Source organism: Myotis brandtii, unplaced genomic scaffold, assembly GCF_000412655.1.
Source record: "Myotis brandtii unplaced genomic scaffold, ASM41265v1 scaffold36, whole genome shotgun sequence".
Lineage (NCBI taxonomy): Eukaryota > Metazoa > Chordata > Mammalia > Chiroptera > Vespertilionidae > Myotis > Myotis brandtii.
The window spans coordinates 7,238,397-7,245,462 of NW_005363836.1; positions in this window are offsets into that span (position 1 = coordinate 7,238,397).

Genomic DNA, 7,066 nt, shown 5'->3' on the forward strand with positions numbered 1-7,066 from the left:
AAATTGGTACAGGGAACAAAATTAGAAAATTAATTTGCCCACCTCTTTCGACTATTCTTCTCTAACCTAACCATATTTTCCTTAAAAGGTGTTACTAGAGATAATAAAAATTATAGAAATTTAGAAACTTTAAAATATTTCTATGTTAAAAAGCTTGTTTAAGCCCTGGCCAGTTTTCTCAGTGGTTAGAGTGTTGGCCTGTGGACCAAAGGGTCTCAGGTTCCATTCCTGGTCAATGGCATGTACCTGGGTTGCAGGTTTGATCCCAGCCCAAGTTGGGGAGAGTATGGGAGGCAACCAATCAATGTGTCTCTCTCACATCGATGTTACTCTTTCTCTCTCTATCTCTCCCTCCTCCTTTCCTTCCACTCTCTCTAAAAATCAATGAAAAAAATATCCTCAGGTGAGGATTAAAAAAAAACCAACTTGTTTGAGTTCATTTTCAACTATCAATGCACTCTATAACATAATGTAAAAGTTAATTAACTATAAAAAGTTCACAAATAAGCAAAACTACTCTAATTTGTTAGAAATAAAAATTCTTAAATATTAGGCTATTTTCTAGAAATATGTAATGTATAACAATGTTTTGTTTTATATTGTTTCATGCTTTTTTTTACTCTTTGCCAGTAAGAATATATTTTATACTATCATCTAATTGGTTACATTTGTGTATAAATGTTTATATATAACTAGAGGCCTGGTGCATGAATTTGTGCACCGGTGGGGTTCCTTGGCCTGGCCAGTGATCGGGGCCGATCAGGGCATCATCTCACTCAGTCCTGATCAGGCCAATCAGAGCTGGCCAGCCAGAGGGAGGGATTGCGGGAGGTTGGCTGGCCGCAGGAGGTTGGCTGTGGGAGCGCACTGACCACCAGGGGGCAGTTCCTGTGTTGAGCATCTGCCTCCTGGTGGTCAGTGTGCACCATAGCTACCGGCTGGTTATCTGGTCATAACGGTCACTTAGGCTTTTATATATATAGATAGCTTGAACCATATGAAATTGTATACAATTCTTTAAATCTATAAAAATAGCAATTTAAATTATCTGAATTTTTGACCTATAAAAATAATCTCATATACATATATATGTATATATACAAATATATATATATGCAAATATGTGTATGAAACTAATGTTTCATAAAACATCACCTACACTTCTTAGATGGAATGGCTCAGATATTTTCTATTTTACTCTAGCTCATTACATTTTTTTTCTGATTGTAATCCACTACATTTCTTTCAGAATTACATTTGTGAAATGGCTGTACAGTTTGAAAAACACTCCTAGGTATTCTCATGAGGATATAAATGTAGTGATTGCCAAAATTTAAAACTTAACTCTCAATATGCTTCAATTCACTTTACAACTATTGTTTGGAAGCGCTTAACTCATTATTTGATTGTTGAAACTGCAATAGATACAGCTCTTTTCTGGTCATGAGGCAAATTCTAACAAAGACCATTACTATTTCAATCAATTTATAGATGGAGATCATTCCTCTCCCTCCCTCAAAACTTAAGATAATTGTAGATTAGAATGTGCATTTGTATTAAATTTTCCATATTAAAGGCCTGTATCAACTGTGACAATAACATTCAGATTTCTTTCAAATTCTCTTTATACATTATTTTAGCATATTAGTTGGTAATATTTTTAAAAATTTAATTTACAAACCAAAGACTTTATGAAGATCTTATATAAAGAGATGGTTGTTTTAGTAAGAAACATGGAAGTGTTTTAATTTCTCATTAGAAATATTTGCAATATTAGTTTGGAATGGATTTGAGTGAGCTTAAATAATTCTGAAGTGTTTGCTTTATCCTAATTGCAGGGAAGAGAACTTTTAGATGAAACACTTTTACTTTCAAATTTTTTAATATTTACTTTCAAATTTTTTTATTTTATTTGCCAGCATCACAACCATTCCTCTTAGGATTATATATGAGAAAACAAAATGCCATTAAAAGTGTCTGTGTGAATTCTATTTTGATATTATTTAATTTGATGCTCATCATTAGTGACCACAAAAAGAATGTAGGGAAAAATATATTTCCCAGATTGACATATGCAATGATTTTCATTTGCAACCATTAAGTGTAATCTTAATGTTTTAGGGCACTGTACATACACTATTTATGTGTAGTCTGTTGGAATTCATAGACCTTCATGTAAGTGTCCTCTTTTTTACTGCTATTTCAGTCCAAGTCTGCTTCTGGGATATAAGTAAATGGGCCACATACATATATCTCTAAGGCATCAGCCAGGACATTGTCTAATAACTATTCTTATAAAAATTAGAAATTATTAGAAAATTAATTTGCATTCAGGGTTGTGTGTGTATGTGTATAATTGCCAAAGGCACAAAAATATAGAAAGGTTCAGGAAAAATGAAAGGTTCTTCTTTTTTCTAGAAAAAAACACATCAGAGTATTAGTTGACTAAAGATATTAGCCTTATTAGGTAAAACATTGTATATGGTGCATTAGGATTCTTCAGAGAAATAGAACCAATAGGATATTAAGAGAAATAGGATAGATATTCGAAGAAATTAATAAGTAGTTATGGAGAAGTTCCACAATCTGCTGTAAGCAAGCTAGAGAACCAGGAAAGCTGGTGGTATAATTCAGTCCAAGTTGGAAGGCCTGAGAAACCAGGGGACCCCAGGAATAAATTCCAGAATTTGAAGGCGCCAGCACCAGATGCCACAATGTACCATGGCAGGGGAAAATGGACATCCCAGCTCAAGGAGAGAGAGAGATTTGACCTTCCTTCCCCTTCTTGTTCCATTGTAACCCTCAATGGATTGGATGATGCCTACTTACACTGGTGAGGGCAATCTCTTTTTCAGTGTTTCTTTTCCAGAAACTTCCTCACAGACACACACAGGATAATGTTTTGCCAGCTGTTCTTTAGCCTATCCAAATTGACACAGATTAACCATCACACAGAGTAAACACTTAAATCATGTATTTATTATAAAGAAGTATGTTTCTTATTTCCCACTCAGAACACAAAAGGAAATTGTCGTTTTCATTTACTAAATGGATTACCTCACTTAAATAAGCATGTATAAGCATGTCTAGCTCAACAGTAAATATTAAATTTTCTGAGTCATAGCATCTTTCATTGAAAGTGAATTTAGAATCCTAATACCAGGCCTCAGTGCGAGGGTCTATCCATTCAATATTAATTAAACATTTAAGAGCAAACTATATGCCAGGCATTAGATTCACGAGAATTGAGGGTTTCGAGTTCCTGGCCAGAATGGTAGGAAAGCAGCAGAAGCTGCAACCTCCCTCTCTGATAACCAACCCTAGAGAAATTGTAGGGTTAGATGGAAACAGGAGGAACCCGATAGAGATTTGGGTGGCCTTGAACTAGTCTGCCAGGGGTGATGCATGGCAGGTTGGTGAGGAGTGAGAGGATTCGTTGGAGGAAAGCTTAAGTCTACTCTCGCTTTTCTCCTGTGTCATCTTGTAACAGACACTGCAGGAAGCTTCACTTCTGAAATTGAAAGCAGTAACCCAGGTTGCAGAGGCGGATAAAGGCAAAGCGTCCCCAGGCCTTGGTGTTAGGAAGTGTTGATGAGAACAAATCAGACTGACTGATAGTCCCAGCTATTTATTCCTCCTCTTCTTTCACGTTAAAGCCCTGCGACTGGTGAATTATTTCTCTCAATGTGCTGCTCACCCAGGATTTAAAGGTAAAACTCCTACAACGTTGTTGCCTAATGGATGACAGCAAACAAGAATGATCAATAGTGTTTACTAGGCAGGGCCTGGGGTTCTGTGCCCTTGGGCTCCTCCCAAGACCTTAAAGATTCTCTTGTCAATTTACATTATCAGCTAAAGTGGCTCGGGGGTATGTGGCCAAAGTAAATAGGTATCAGATCATTTCTCTTTCCATGCAAAGTGGACAATCAAGTGAACTGCCCAAAGTTCTGCCTACTGGGGGGATTTTCCTTCACCATATCCTTCAGGGCAGTGGTGGGATGTAAGGCAGTAGCTCTCCCTTTCTGGCTGGTGCCTGTATAGTGTGTAGATCCCGGCCTGTGCTTTTTCCTCCTTTACTTGGCACCAGTCTTGCCATATAATTTCTATTGAATGGGACGCATGATTAATTCCATTAATAATGGAGCGCATGTTTCAACTTGATGATTTGGTTGACCAAGTAACATTCAATTCACGAGGAGCAGCTTAGGTTGCATAATCACATGGTGTCCCACCATCAGCTGGTGAGCCTCTACCAGCAAGTCAGGAGCTTTTCAAAGGGAAAATGGCTGTTGGCCACAGAGGACATGCCCTTACTCCAAATTCCTAAGACTTTGCACTCTGATTTTTCTATTGGGACTTATCAGATACTCCATATATCTAACTGCTACTTCAGACAATGCTGAGCTGAATTTTGAAAAGTAAGCAGGGGCTATCAGGCTGCCACGTTAGAAAAGTGCTTTCTAGGAGTACCATGAGCAAAGGGCAGTAGTATTTAGGGAACAGCCAGCGCTTTAGAAGGGTTAAAATATACGGTGTGATACAGAGGAGGGGATAGGGGGAGAACTGGTGCTAGCTATAGGCTATCCTCAGGTGTTTGTATTTTATCCTATAAGCCAGTGGTCCCCAAATGTAGGGTGCATCAGAGACACCTGCAGAGCTTCTTAAAACATGGATTGTGGGTTTGGGGTAGGGCCTGAGAATCTGCATCTATAAAAAGTTCCTGGGTGTTGTTGATGGTGCTCATCTGGGGACCACACTTTGAGAACTACCGTTGAAAGCAATGGAAGCAGTGAAGCAACACAATCAGATTTAAATTTACTAAGATCACTCATAGATAAAGGTGTGGCAGATGAATAGGAAAGATAAAGCACACGAGAAATGAGCCCAGCTGGAAGACAATCAAAATGATTGTGTTAAGATATTATGAGGGCTTGAGTTAGAGTTAGCAGTAGAAATGGAAAGGAAGGGAAAACTTATTTCAACAAAAATGTAGCACTTATTAGATGCCAGCTACTATACCTAAGTATTTTGCCTTGAATTTTTATAGCACTCTGGATCTTTTCAAAACATTTGAGATCCTGGCAGATAAGCAAGTGCTTTCATGACGGAGGATGCAACAAACTTTCTTTGGGGGAATACATCTTAATTCCCAGAAAGAAAATGTCTGCTTGTTAGAATTAGATGTCAGCAAAAGGAAACCATCTTTTATCTTAACCACCATAAGGATGGTTCAATTTAAATTTTCTATTTAAATAGGAAAATAGATTTTCACCTTCTAAATGATAAAGATTGATAAGAAAGTTAAAGTAGTCTTAATCTTTCTCACTAGACTTGATCTTCTTAAAAATAGACATTTCCCCCCCAGCATTTAGGTCAGGTCTTATACAAAGCAATTTCTTAATAAATGTTGGGTTGAATTTATGCTAAATAATTTATAACAGCAGACATTTTGTGGTATCTATTTTTTAAAATATATTTTTATTGATATATTTAATATATCAGAGAGAAAGGGAGAGGGAGAGACAGAAACATCAATGAGAGAGAATCATTGATTCAATCACTGGTCGACTGCTTCCTGCACAGCCCCCACAGGGGATCGCCCTTGGGCTGTTTCCTGTACAACGCTTCTACTGGGGATCACCCTTGACCAGAATCGAACCTGTGACCCTTCAGTCTGCACACCAATGCTCTATCCATTGAACCAAACTGGCTTGGGCTATTTTTTAATGTTTTTATTTAAGAAAAATGTCCAAGGAGGCAGATTATGCAAAATAGCCTTTTTATTATATATCTATTTTATTGATTTTTTACAGAGAGTAAGGGAGAGGGGGTGTGCCCACAACCAACGTACATGCCCTTGACCAGAATCAAACCTGGGACCCTTCAGTCCGCAGGCTGATGCTCTATCCACTGAGCCAAACTGGTTAGGGTGCAAAATAGTCTTAAAGCATAATAAATTGAAACAATTTGGAAGAAGTAGACTGACTATTCTGAATTAAATGTTAAAATATAGTGTATCATACAGATAGATTGTTTACTTTCAAGTTTAGTTTAAAACTTGAAATACTTATTTGCTAAGTAAATGTACTTCAGGATTTGATTTAATGAGCAGATAAAATGTGGTGATTAGTGTAATCAATTGCTAAAAATTTCTATTATACTGTAAAATGATTGGATTGCAAGTGTTTTTAACATTTCTCATAACTTTACTAGGGGCCCAGTGCACGAATTTGTGCACCTTGAAAGAAACTGTGGGCCACGACGCTGTGGTGGGCACAGGGGCGGGGTCTCAGCCCATCCTCTGCAACCCTGCCCAGCCCCTCTGCTGTGGCTCCCAGTCCCCTGTCTGTTGGCAGCCCTGCTCCCACCGCCACTGCTCCTACGTGCTGACAGTGCAGGTCCCACTCGCACCCGCTGATGGCATGGGGATTGGGGCCAGAACCGTCAGCGAGTGCAAGTGGCGGCTGCTACCCCGATGCCCCCTCAGGAGCAGGGGGAGGTGGAGAAGCCATTAGGGGTGATCAGAGCCAACAGCCGCTGCTCGCACCCACTGATGGTGCCGAGCAATCGGGGCCGGCGCCGGGCATTGGCAGCAAGTGCAAGCGGCAGCTCTGGTGCCAGCAGTAGGTGCGAGTGAGGCCGGCACCGACAGCAGATGCGAACGCAGGGCAGGACCGTGGTGCATGGTCGGCAAACTCATTAGTCATCAGAGCCAAATATCAACAGTACAACGATTGAAATTTCTTTTGAGAGCCAAATTTTTTAAACTTAAACTATATAGGTAGGTACATTGTTATTAACTTAATTAGGGTACTCCTAAGGCTTAGGAAGAGCCACACTCAAGGGGCCAAAGAGCTGCATGTGGCTCACGAGACGCAGTTTGCCAACCACGGCTCTAGGCTTTCTACTCTTGTGTGAATATTTTTTCTTAGAGAATTTATATTTCTTTTTGTCTTTGCTATATCTTGACCTTAAAATCATTATGATTATCTTCAAAGGGTTATTTAGGTTATTGTTTTCACTGAAAATATTTGTTTTAATCTATGTACTATTTGGGTTCTGTATA